The sequence below is a fragment of the Pygoscelis adeliae genome, unplaced genomic scaffold (assembly GCF_000699105.1).
Source record: "Pygoscelis adeliae isolate BGI_AS28 unplaced genomic scaffold, ASM69910v1 Scaffold67, whole genome shotgun sequence".
NCBI lineage: Eukaryota > Metazoa > Chordata > Aves > Sphenisciformes > Spheniscidae > Pygoscelis > Pygoscelis adeliae.
Genome location: NW_008825271.1, coordinates 8306600 through 8318858, shown reverse-complemented (window position 1 = coordinate 8318858; position 12259 = coordinate 8306600). Strand labels below are relative to the sequence as shown.

At 44.0% G+C, this 12259-nt stretch overlaps 1 protein-coding gene across 1 annotated transcript in view; it reads left to right on the top strand.

Moving 5' to 3' along the window:
- The window catches only part of FOXP1 (forkhead box P1), a 225644-nt gene that overhangs the window by 166595 nt on the left and 46790 nt on the right, over positions 1-12259 (top strand). The window lies entirely within an intron of this gene.

The window sequence follows — 12259 nt, the reverse complement described above, 5'->3', positions numbered from 1 at the left end:
TTTTCATGAAGACTTACATGGGATACTAAAAACAATTTGATGTTTATTAAACAATTAAATTCCCTTTTTGCTGCATATAGAGCTGAACAAGATGGGTTTATGACTTTTCAATAAATTTTTTATCTATGTTTTTCTTACCGAGTATATAAAACAAAAACCCATGCAGTGAAATGGATCTTCTTTCACTGAACAGTGCTGTCTGCTAGTGGCAATCTAACCGAGGAAACAGTACGCCATTGCTGTTAAGTTTGAAATGCAGTGGAAATACGGGAATCTGTTCCAAAGTAAGAATTTTCTCTGTGTATACTGTCAAGCAGAACTGGAAATCCATGTGTCCGAGTCCTGTAATTGTGGCTTGGAGGCAATTGGGATCTACAAACAAGGCGACACATATGTTTCTGTTAGTAAAGTTCCAAACAAATTAATTTGGAAGGCATAAACATGCCATGGTATTGTTTGAGACTGTAGAGGTTAGAAAACTTAAAATCCTTAGTGGTTGAGTTGATAGCTGTATTGTTAAAGCTTGCCGTAATACTTTCCTTACATATCTATTGAGTTCTTTACAATATCATAATACAAAAATAGGTATATTTAGGAATACAAATAAGAGAGCTACAGTCTTTGCTTTATCTTGTCTCTATTTGGTACGTGGAAGGTTTATGCCATCCATTTGCTGCAGTGATTGAATTACATCTTTATCCATAAGTAGAGCAGGAGACTACACACAGAAGAATGCCTACTGATGCACTTAAGGGTTTTGTTGCAGTCTCATCAGGCACCGTGGTGCCTGCCTGGATTTCATATGACACAGAAGCTCCTCTTGTTGAGATGTGTTGCGCTGGCTTCCTTTCTGAAAGGGTATTTATCTCCAGGCGGGGAGTTCGGGGTGGTGAATGAGCAGTGAGAAAAGAGTAGCTGTGCTCCGCAGTCAGATGTATATTTGAAAGCCCACAGAAGGTGAAATTTTAGCATACTTTTACAAAAGAGAGGGCACAGACATGAGCAGCGTTTTGGTCATTTTTTGATTGCAAAGGTTGAGACTAGAAATAATCACGGGTCTGGTGGGAGCATGACTTGGCTAGACTTGGAGACAAACGTATGCGTGTTCTTGTACCCAGCTGGTTCAGCACAGCAGCTGAGCTTGCAAATACAACTGGACTTGTGGTGGTGGTCCCGAGTCCAAGCTTGGGTCAGATGGGGCTGTTGGAGGGGCTCAGAAGGGAGCTGTCGGCCCTCTGCCTCCCATCACACAAGTCCGTGGCTTGGGCTGGCCAGGGCAGGTTTTTTGGGTTGTGGCTTCCCCCTTCTTGTTCCTGCACCTTTGGTGCAACTGGCTGTTAGCTTTGGTCTGATACAACAAAGAGCTATTTATTTAGATTTAAACAACAGTATAAAGCACATAGTAAAAGCTGTAAGTGTCCTAACGGTTAACCACAGCCACATCATAACGGCTGCCCAGCAGCAATAAATAATCATATACAGGTAACATTAACTTTTAGGGTGTGCTGTAAAGCTGTTTCACACCCCCCACCCCCCCTCTTCCTCTTGGGCTTTTGAGAAGGAGTGGGCTACAGGAGGCAGGTTGGTTATCGGGGAGTTACTATTGTCACTGTCATCTCTGGCACACGTCACTGGGGCAGGTCAGGCTGTGTTTTACGGGGTTCCTGATCCCACAGGTCAGGTTGCGAGGCTGCTCGAGACCCGTGAGACAGGAGGCACGTGGCTGACCGCAGCGGCAGCAGAGGCACCTGTGTAAAAGTCATCAGGCGAGCAGCAGCTCTGCTATACGTCTTGGGTAAAAACACATTTTGGTTATAAACAAGGGGTTTAAAATAGCAGGAGAAATGATCATTGGCTGCTCGGCATGCCCACGCATCGCCGTGCCACGGGCCCAGCCTCACGGCTGCGTACAGCAAAGGTTTAGTCCTGCGCAGGCTGCGGGGACGCAGCTCTGGTGTCACCGGTGACGCCGGCCACTGCGGGGCTGCCATGCTTGGAGGCGAGTGACCAAAAAAGTTCTCCTTTATGGCAAAAAAGCAAACGGCAGGCGGGTGGCCAGAGTCACCCTGGAATGTTCGAAAAGCAAAAATACATTCGAAAGCGGGAGGCATCCTCCGCTGCTGGGCACAGGCCAGAGAAGCATCGTGGGGCTGCTCTTGGTTTCTGTGTGCTCTGTGTGTATGGCTTTCACAGGAATGAAACAATTCCAGCTATAAATAATGGGTTAATGCTTTTCATTCATTTGGGCTGTAAATGTATATTACATCTATGCTTTTGTCCCACATTTCGCCCGGTTTCTGTAAGTAGCAGCAGCAGCAGCAGCTCTGGGGTTTGGTGCACAGCAATCTGTTAAGGAGATAAATAATCTGCTTTGGCATGACACTCCTACTCTCCTCTTTAATTTGTCTTACACAAGGAAAATTATAATTAAATCATTCAGGGTAAACCCTTGAGTGTAGAGAAGGAAAAAACACACTTTGGTAAAGATTGCCAATAGAGACCAACTTCCCTGTTGTGCCGTGCAGAGACATTTATCAATATTCAGCACTATTAAAGAGAGAACATTTCGTGTGATTTGTGAGGCGGATGCCAAAGCTCAAATCAAGGCTTGTTAAGATCCTTTCCCCATGCAATCATGGGCATTCAGCATCATTAGAATTCAGGACTGACTGTGTGTTTCATGCTTTGATTTTACTCAGACAATTTAATAATGTTTATTGTGCTGATTATATATATAAATTCACTCAATGCAATAAACATACCTCAGTCATCAGTACCCTAAGGGAAATATTTAGTTATAGATACTTGTATTCACTCAGGATAAGCAAAAGTGAGACCATCAACCAGCATGCAAACCTCTCATCATCTTATCAGCATCTGGGTTTCTTCGGTAACAAGCATTTTCTCTACACAAGTAAATAAATAAATAACGAGAGCCAGTTAAGTACATCTGCTGTGCTTAGAAATGTCAGGGACAGTACCCGCTTTCCATCTCGTTCCACTGCATCTTATTTGGGGGAAGCTCGATTATTTTCTTAAGAAAAACAGCAAAACAAAGCAGGTGGATGCCCGGTCACTTTAGGTGACGACTAACTTTATAACCTGATGAGCAGTGGGCATCCCGAAAAGTACGTGTTTGGGAATATTCCCAGTGTGGGTAGGTTTGGAAAAGCAGAACGGTGCAGAATTCATCAGCGCTTTGCGGCGAGCGGAGGTTGCTCCAGCTTGGGCTTGAAGGTCCGGGGGTGCTGTGGAGTGGTGCGGGCACCTGTGTGCTGGTCCCATCCCCTGGCGCCGTTCTGCATTGACTGCAGCAGCGACAGGATGATGGAGGCTGTGCGTAAACAAGTGAGTTAATGAAGGTCCAGAACTGTTAATTTAGGAAATGCATTTGTTTGCAAGAGGTAAGGTGAAGAGTTGGAGGTGAAGGCTGCATGTCCAAGAGACCTTTTTCCATCTGCCAGCAATCCCATGTTTGTCCCCTGTTGTCTTCATACCCTTTCCAACCACGCTTGAGTCTTGCCCTTCCACGTAAGCACGCAGCCATCTCATAGGAAAAATAGATGGGCTAAACAAGGGGATTTTTAAATGACTTTTTCTTGCCAGCGTCGCGGGAGGAAGGAATCTGGAGAAGGCTCTGAAGGGAAGTGAGAGGAACGGCGTGGCAGACCATTGATCTGCTGGTTAGGCTTAATGCACTGTGTTCTACTGTTGTTATCTTCCATGCCAGCTGATCCTCCATCGAAATCCCAAGGCCCTTAGATGAGGGCATTAGGATTCAGCACAATTAAGAATTACAGACTTCGGTCCATTATTAATGCTCGGGATGAAACAGTTCAGTCTGCAGTCCATATGCTCCCAGGGCCTGATCTTCTCTTGGCCTGCCTCTCTGCGTAGTCCCTGGCATTCGTTCTGCACTGGTGCCAGCATCAAATCTGCTCATCCGCGTCGGCTCCTCTCAGTTGCTCCGTGCAGTTGATTTTAGCTGGTTATACTTTACCATCAGCAGGGTTTCATTAGGTTAGGTTACCTCAAATCCATTCTCCCTTAAGAAATCAGCATTCCTGGGGCCGTTCTTCCCAGAAGGTATTTAGCTGCTCCATGTACACAACCCTTCTGTATCACGACCCTTATGTTGTTACCCACGGTCTGAGCAGCTCAGGTGCCTCCGTGCAGCTTCCTCGCTGCGGAGCCAGGTTGGAGCCGGAGACTCGAGCCGAGCCTGGATGCCCAGCTGCATATCCGATAAACCATCCCGCTCTCTACATGGCTGCCGTGTTTCTTCTCATTGCAGCTAGTACGGGTGTGATTGCTGTGAGGCCGGTTGGGCTGTTCAGTGACGGTGACGCTGCGACAGCCGGAGCAGGGAGCTGGCGCGGCTGTCTGCATTTATTATGTGCAGATACAACCCAAAGCATCCCACTACCTGGTCCCTTGGCGCTTGCTCCTCTGCCAAAGAAATCACCACCAGTTACTAGATGCTCTCCCCATCTGAGTCACTTCTCTGTGTAATCAGCTTTGAAAAAATAACAGCCGTGACTCAGACCTGGAGTTGCTAATCTTCAGTTTTCAGCCTTATCAGGCACTTTTTATTGTTAGTGCTTTTCAAATTTGGGTGTGTAGCGTCCTTTGCATTGCCCGCACCTACCGTCTGCCATGGCACTCAGGTTTTTGAGAAACCTTCTGCTAAATTAGTTGTACAATACCGCTTGCTCCTCAGTCTGCCCAGGAGCTCTTTAATCAAATTATGCTTTTCAAAGAATTGTTTCGCTAAACCCTGGAAAACTGTTTCTAGTTTATTGTATTTGTTTTTCCCTGCGAAAGATGCAAAGTTAACCAGTCTGTGACTACTTGGTGTGGCCCTTTGCTGAGTAAGGGTGCTGTGTTTGACACTTCGCCGTCCTCAGGAAGCTGCCCCGGCATCAGGGAGCTCCTGCACGCCAACGCTTCGCTGCTTTCTGGTCCCGTGTAATAACCGTCAGTCCTACAACTCCAAACACTAAGCTAATGTATCAAAAAGCACTTAAAATAGATTGGGTGAGCCTTGGCAGATGCCTAACAGAACTTTTCCAAATTTTAGCATATGTATTGTTTTATTCCTCCATCTGGCCAACAGATCATTGTTTGATATCTGAGTGCTTTGCATATCTCCTCCCTTTTCTTGCAACTGAGATACTTACACGTGCATTTAATACAGCTTAATGCTATTTTTACATACCAGAGAAATAGCTGATTGCTTTCTGTTAATTGCATGCACTTTGCAGTTAAACTTTTACTAAAACATTCCTGTCTAAATACTTAAAGTCCAATGAAATTTTGTCCTCTTCTTTTATTAGAGGTGTTTATGTAGTAGTCTTAAAAAGGGACCTGTTTTTGTTTTACTGCACCGTGGATTCCTGTTTCTTTTTATTTCCTCCTGTGTGCAAGTTGTCCTTCCTCAGCATTTGCTCGGGAGATCTGACTATCCTAAAGAGCTGAGCAGGGAGCTGATGAAGAGCTGCGTTATTTTTTTATCATACATGTCGCAGCCTGAGAGTGGAAAAGAAACACCCTTGAAAATGCCATAAAAGTAGAGGAGAAGTTAGGTGATTTTTGTGTGACTATTTTCTCTGCTGTTCAATAAAAATCGAGCAGTTAGTGTGACAGCTGTTATATCATGTTATATCGTACCGCTAAGATATTGAGTAGCGTTTAAAGTAAAACTCCACCATTAAGCTGTATAAACTTTATCCGTTTCACTATGGTTTAATGGAAAAAAATGAGTTTCTCAATAAAATGACATCATTTTTCCCAGGTTGTAACGTTCACTTTACAACTGTTTTTCTTTAATTCAATTTATTTTACTTTTCTTTTTCTTGGCATCCTTTTTCCTTGCAGTTTGGAGAGGGGGAAATCTCTTTTTGTAGAGCAGCTAGGTACTGCTCAAACCTCTCTGCCCTTCTCCCCCCTCCCTCGACATTTTGTGCTAATCTGGAGCTCTGTTTTTGTCAGTCAGACAGGGTTATATTTTCAGAGTAGCGAGATGCACATTGACATTTGGTAATCGGGATTTGTGGCTCTACCTGCTGCAGATCGAGGGGTGGGAGAAGGAGCCCAAGGAAAATTTATGTTGCCTTGTTTGCTGCTGGATCAACATTTGTGTAATACCGTGGGGTGTTTTTCCATATAGCTGGTGTTTTTAAGGTGGGAGGGCTGTAGTTTCGTCTGCGTGATCAGGAAAGACATAGGTATGCTGTAAAGTGTATTCTTCTCATTAAAATGATGGTAGAAGCCCAGGCAGGGAAACTGCTAATATGTGTTGCAGCTTGTCATTTTGGGCTGCGTGAGTAAAGAAGATAACTATTCCTTTGGGAAACGATCTCGGGAACTGAGCAACAGATCCGCTAGCCAGCGAATTCTTCTTAACTGTAATTTTCCTTTTTGTGTGTACTCAAAAATAACATCATGATGGGCCCTTAAATACCATTTCATATACAGAGCACAATTTCCACAGCACAGGTGGTGCTAATATAGGACAGTCCCCTAGGCACTTGTCGCCAGGAGTTGTACAGCTTGTTCAGTGTCTGCATCCATATGGCAATCTGTCCCATTCATAGAAAGACATTGTAGCTGTGCCTGTGGGTGCTGTGGTCAATGTAGTGTAAAAAGTAGATTTTTAACTCTCGGCAACCTATGTTCTGCTGTTTGTTTTATTGTGGAATCCAATTTATAACATGGGGGAAGAAAAATCAGCTCTGAGCAAATTCCAGAACAATCTCCCTGGCTTCAGGTTTTGTTTATTCTTGGAGCGCATGGTTAATCAGCAGGTGCACCAGCCCTGCACCCCGCGCCGCTCTCATGAACAGTTTACAGGAAGTCTTGCTCGGAAGAAACATTTTCCTCGTTGTTTATACTGTGAATTAACTCAGAAGCTGCAAAGCTGTAAACGATGGTAGCTGGCCATATATGTCACGCAAGTCTGTTTATTACTTCTTTTTTTTTTTTGGCAACGTTGCATGGTTTTTCTTGGGTGTGCTGTACTTGGGAGGGATGCTGAGCCCCTTCAGTCCCATGCACTGCGATGCTGCCCGGCCAGCAAATCACAGGGCACAGGGGCAAATCACAGCAAAGGGGCTGTCCGAAAAAGGGGGGCTGAAGTCTTAGCATTGCACAGCGGTTCCAATCTAAACAAGTGAACAAGATGTGTGGCTGCTCTGGTACCTATCATTCCAATGCCAAATGTTGTTCTGTTTTAGCGTGACTATCGGTTATGCCTTTTAGTAAACACAAACAAATAGACGGCCTAGCACCTGCAGCAGCATATGATATTTACACTACCTGTATGATTCAGCACACTTCCCTGGGGAAGTAGGCTTGTGTCCTCTCGATTTTACTGCTTTTTTTAAATAGCGTTCTTCGGAGATTCTCTCTGCATGTGGCAGAGAGAATTCAATGCTTTAACTGTATTTCTCCCTTGGAGTCGTTATTTATCGTGATTATTTTTTTATAAACATCTTCCCAAAGGGCACTCCCCTAGCCGCCGCAGGGGTGTGCAGGGGGGTGAAGGCTCACCCAGCGAGCTGCCAGGCTGTATGTGATGTGACAGTCACCTTCTGCGCGGGTTTTGTTGTGCCTGTGGGACGGGGGTGAAAAATACTGATGTGAATAATCCGTGTTAATCATATTTGTTGACGTATCACTGGTTTATATAAGGGTGAAAGACTTGCCTCAACTCTAAATGTAACAGAATATAATTTTGTTAAACAAGAATAGATCTTGTTTCTCAGTGTTTTCTTTTACTATAAATTTAAATGTAACAACAGAACATAAATTACAGTAAAATAAGGTTGGCAAACAGGATTTTTTTACAAAGTATGTATGTATGTTTGTAATTTTACACCTCAGTCTCAGTGACGTCCAAGGTCTAATCCTGTGTTTTTAAACTTGCGCGTGTTCTTAAAAGCGTTGCTGAATCGGGGCCAAAGCCTTGCCATTGCCACCTCCCTCTGCCATACGAATTGGGTGTGTAAGAGGGATGGGATTGCTGTACTGAAGGTCAGTGAAAAAAAAAAAACCACGGAAAAAAAAAAAAAAACCACAAAAACCCCCCCCCCCCCCCAAAACCCAAGAAAGTGGTAGGATCGCATTTTTTTCCTAATTAAACTAAGATACTGAATCAATCCGTTTTCATCTGAATAAATTAGGAGGCTGTTCAGGGAGGAATAAAATGAGATTTAGCAGGGATAAGTAGAAAGTAGCCTAGCTAGGAAATAAAAATTCCAAACTGCTGGTTTGACGTGACACGTCAGCTGCTCAGCATCAGTTGTGTGGGAAATGGCTGAGGCATAACTGGGGTTGAGAAATTAAGGTGGGACACTGTGCCATGTCTTAGTTAAAAAGGTAAATGCAGTCATGGGAGGCATAAACATGCGTGTTGCATCTGAGTCCTTTTTTCCTGTTCTACTTTATGCAGAACCAGTTAAACCACATTGAGAGTGTGATGTACAATTGGCCACTCTCTTGCAGAAAGGATAAAGAGAAGCTGGAGCAAATACAGAGGAGAGCAGCTAGGATGATAAAGGAGTTGGAGGGAATAGGCTATGAAGACAGATTAAAGGGAATTAAAGATCTACACCCTGGAAAAATAGAGGCTCTAGGAGGATGTGATTATGGTATGTAAGTACATGAAGTGATGCTACAAAGAAGAAGAGGGAAAAAATTGTTCTCATTAGTTAGCAGTGTCAGAATTTGAAATCCAGCGTTTCAAATTGTGTGCGTCTGGGTGTATTTGATGTACTTTTCACTACACTACATAGGCACAAGGTTGAAATAAAAAATAAGAGTTTTAAATAGTAGAGAAACTCGCTGATTCAAGTGCAGGAATGGAACTTCTGCCTGAAATAAGTGATGGATTCAATACTGGTGGGTTTTTGTTTTTGTTTTTTTTTTGCAATGGGCATTTCTTTTAAACGGTCTAGAAATATGTTCAATTTCTCCAAGGAAAGGATGTAGGGCAGTGGCTGTCCGGGGCTGTGTGGGCCCCACGGCAGTTCTGCCGCGGGGTTGGAAGCGGGGGTGCCACTGGAAGAAGTTCGTAGTACTTCTAGAGTGCTGGAGGGTCATAATGTTGATTAATAATCCAAACCATCGGTGCATAGATCAAAACCAGAAGATGATGCGTATAATTATCCAGTCTGGTTATACTCTTTGCAGTGGGGATGGGGGTAGAAGAGAAGGGGAATGTTAGCCAGATTTTGTCTTAGTCTTGCTGCAAATGCTCCAGCGCTCTCCGTGCAACAGGCATTTGGAGAATAGTGCCACAAGAGGCGTAAGGATGGGGGGCAGTGATTCGGGGTGCATTGCTGGCCTTGTGTTACAACAGCAGTGCTATGGCTCTGCTTTTTTTTTTTTTCCTTTTCTTATACTACAAGTTAGTGCACGCCGATTAGAAGACAGGATTTCAGCCTGTAGGCTGCAGTTTTAACCTGATTTGTCTTAAATTGGTGTAGTCATTTAAAATGTAATATACCACTCCTGTTACTTCCAATAGGGCTTGATGTAAAACATGAGCTTCTTCTAGTCCTAGGTCTGGACGTGGACTAAAGTACTGAGGAAGGGGAGAAACAGAGCTTATAAAAGCGTCCAAAAATAGGCAAGCCAGCTCTAGGAAGAGCTGCCACTGGCCACGCACATCAAATGCCACCTCTCCCGAAGGCCCACAACCCTCTGCTAAGCTTTATCCAGCAGCGGAGAGGCTGGATATCAGACAATTCTCTGTTCAGATCAAATAACCTGCTTTCTGGGCAGTTACTGAGGCTTGGACAGAAGCATGAATATCTAGAAGTAGTCCATTTCAGTATATGGCTTAATACTTTCCTTTTTTTTTTTTTAAATTATTGGGTTTTTTTTAAATTCACAGTTGAGAGAGGAAAGGGGTGCTAAGCCACCTTAGTAAGAATTCAGAGGGGTTTGCACCAGTGCAACTTCACTGCAAAACACACCTTTATTCAGTTGATTTTTGTCACGAAGGCAGGACCTTGCATTTGAGTACAGTTGGTACAAGGATTTAATCATTACTGCTTGCGTTTTGATTTTAAATCAAACACAGCGAGTATTTCTGGCTCAGAGAATTGTGACATTTTCACCAACTTGATTCCGTCGGTGCCTTTTGATGAGCTTTAGAGCTCACTGGGCAGTCACAAGTACGGGAGACCCGTGTTTGTTCCCAGTTGTGTCTCCCCTCCTTCTGTACAGGACCCAAATCATGGCGTTTTGCCTCGACGGCTGTGTCATCCGCGTCAGACCCAGGGGGAATGTGGTGTGAGACCGAGCCCTGTGCTCCTGCCTGGACCGTACACCGACATCGGTTTCATAGCAGCTGGCAAAGATGAGGTCATTTTCTGTTGCCTCTGAGAAATAAAATAAAAATTAAAAAAAAAAAAAAAAGGCAGTTATGCGGTTTCTGTGGGTGCCCTGCTCAAACCCCTTCCAAGAGGAAAGCAGGAGATGTCGTATTGATTTTTCAGTGTGCAGGTGGCTCAGGCATGTTCTCTGCAGCGTTAGAACGTGAGCAAATGCTTCATAACTGTAACAGAAAAATCAAGGATGTTTCTCTATGTCACTGACTTCCCCCAGTGTTTTGGCAAAGACCGTTGACCCAAGCAGATGTGGAAGAGAGAGAGTGGAATATGAAGTGTGTCAGCATCATGAATATTTAAAATATGGTCCACTGTGTGGCGGAAGTACTATTACGGAGGCTTCTGCTTAGCTGTTTTTTATATCCACCCCTGATTTTTTTTGTCAGCGTGTACGAGCACAGTACCCAGTTTCACGGGGTTAGTAAGTATGGGTTGAATTAAATTAAACCATACCACACAGGTAGCTTTCATGCTAGTGCTTTGGTCACTACTTTCCGCAATACCCAGTGTGTTCCCGTCTCTCTTTAATTTTTCATTACTGTCATTTTTACTCTCCATCGGGGCTTAGCTGTCAGTGGTTTCTCTACCTCCCATGGTTTTGTGCCCCAGAGTGTGATTCTTCAGTGATGCTGTAGCACAGCAGATATATGCCAAAAGTTAAATGGCTGAAGGAATCGAGTGAAGTGGGGCTGTGCAGGTACCAGCTTCAACAGCCGTCCCTGTCGGAGTAGGTGGGGAATTTGCTTCCAGACCCTCTGGAGATCCTTGGGGTTATGAAGCAACATAGGTTGAAGAAGGCAGAGGTAAAAACTCCGCTCCTCTTAATCTTAGCAAGCACAGAGGAGCTGTGGAAGTGCCTGGCCCTTCTCCCCTCCTTACTGGAAACGGGGCTGGAGGCAGCAGAAAATAGGTGGACACTTACGCTGTTTTCAGCTTTCCACATGGATTTCGTTACTCTCTCGTATGTCATGAATAAGCTGACTTACGCAAGGCGTTTTACTTGCCAGAGGGTTATGTGCTGTACTTTGATGTAATAACGCTGCACTATTGCATTATTTGGAGGAGAAAAAAACCCCATATAATCTTGATTTTTACATCATTTATTCCTTCACTTCTTTGAAAACTATGTCTTGTTATAAAATCACTTCCCCTAACTAGTGTTGCATCACCAGTACCCAACCACGAATATGCGTTCCTGGGAAGGAGAGGGTGACAGAAACAAACACCTACTCTAATGTGTCATTAGAAATCAAACAGACCTAAAACTTGCTTCTGCTTGCCAATGCTCAGATCTTCTACAAGTCTGTCTCCGGCAGCGAGACCAAGGATGCATCCAGATTACAGAAACTGTGCTTGCACGCAGACAAAATATCATTGAACAATTTAAGATTATAGGTTTGCATTGTGCCCACAAAGCTGTTTGTTTATGTATTGGATTAAAATCTTCATTTTCCACCTCTATTTGCTCAGAGTGAGTACTTGGATGAGTTAAACAGAGTTCTCCATTCATTTCCACTGGCTGTATCCTTTGTGCGTTACATCCGCTTCTGTATAAACCCGCTCTTTGTTTTGTTTTGAGGTGCTTCTTAAGGCTCTATCAGGGAACAAGTGGCAATCTATAACATCTTCAAAAGCGGGATGGATAAAATAGCAGTAATCTGATACTGACACATAAAGGTCACCGAAAGGCACTGCTGAAACCCCCCCCCCCCGAGCGGGATGGGAGTAGCTGCCTTCAGAAGGGGTGCCTGCATTTGTCTTTCAATACTGCGTTTTTTTTTCTTTTTGAAGTGTCTATTTTTGATAAGTTGAAGTAGTCGCTCTGCTTTGTCAAATGGCAGTGGAAGCTATACGTAGGTGTT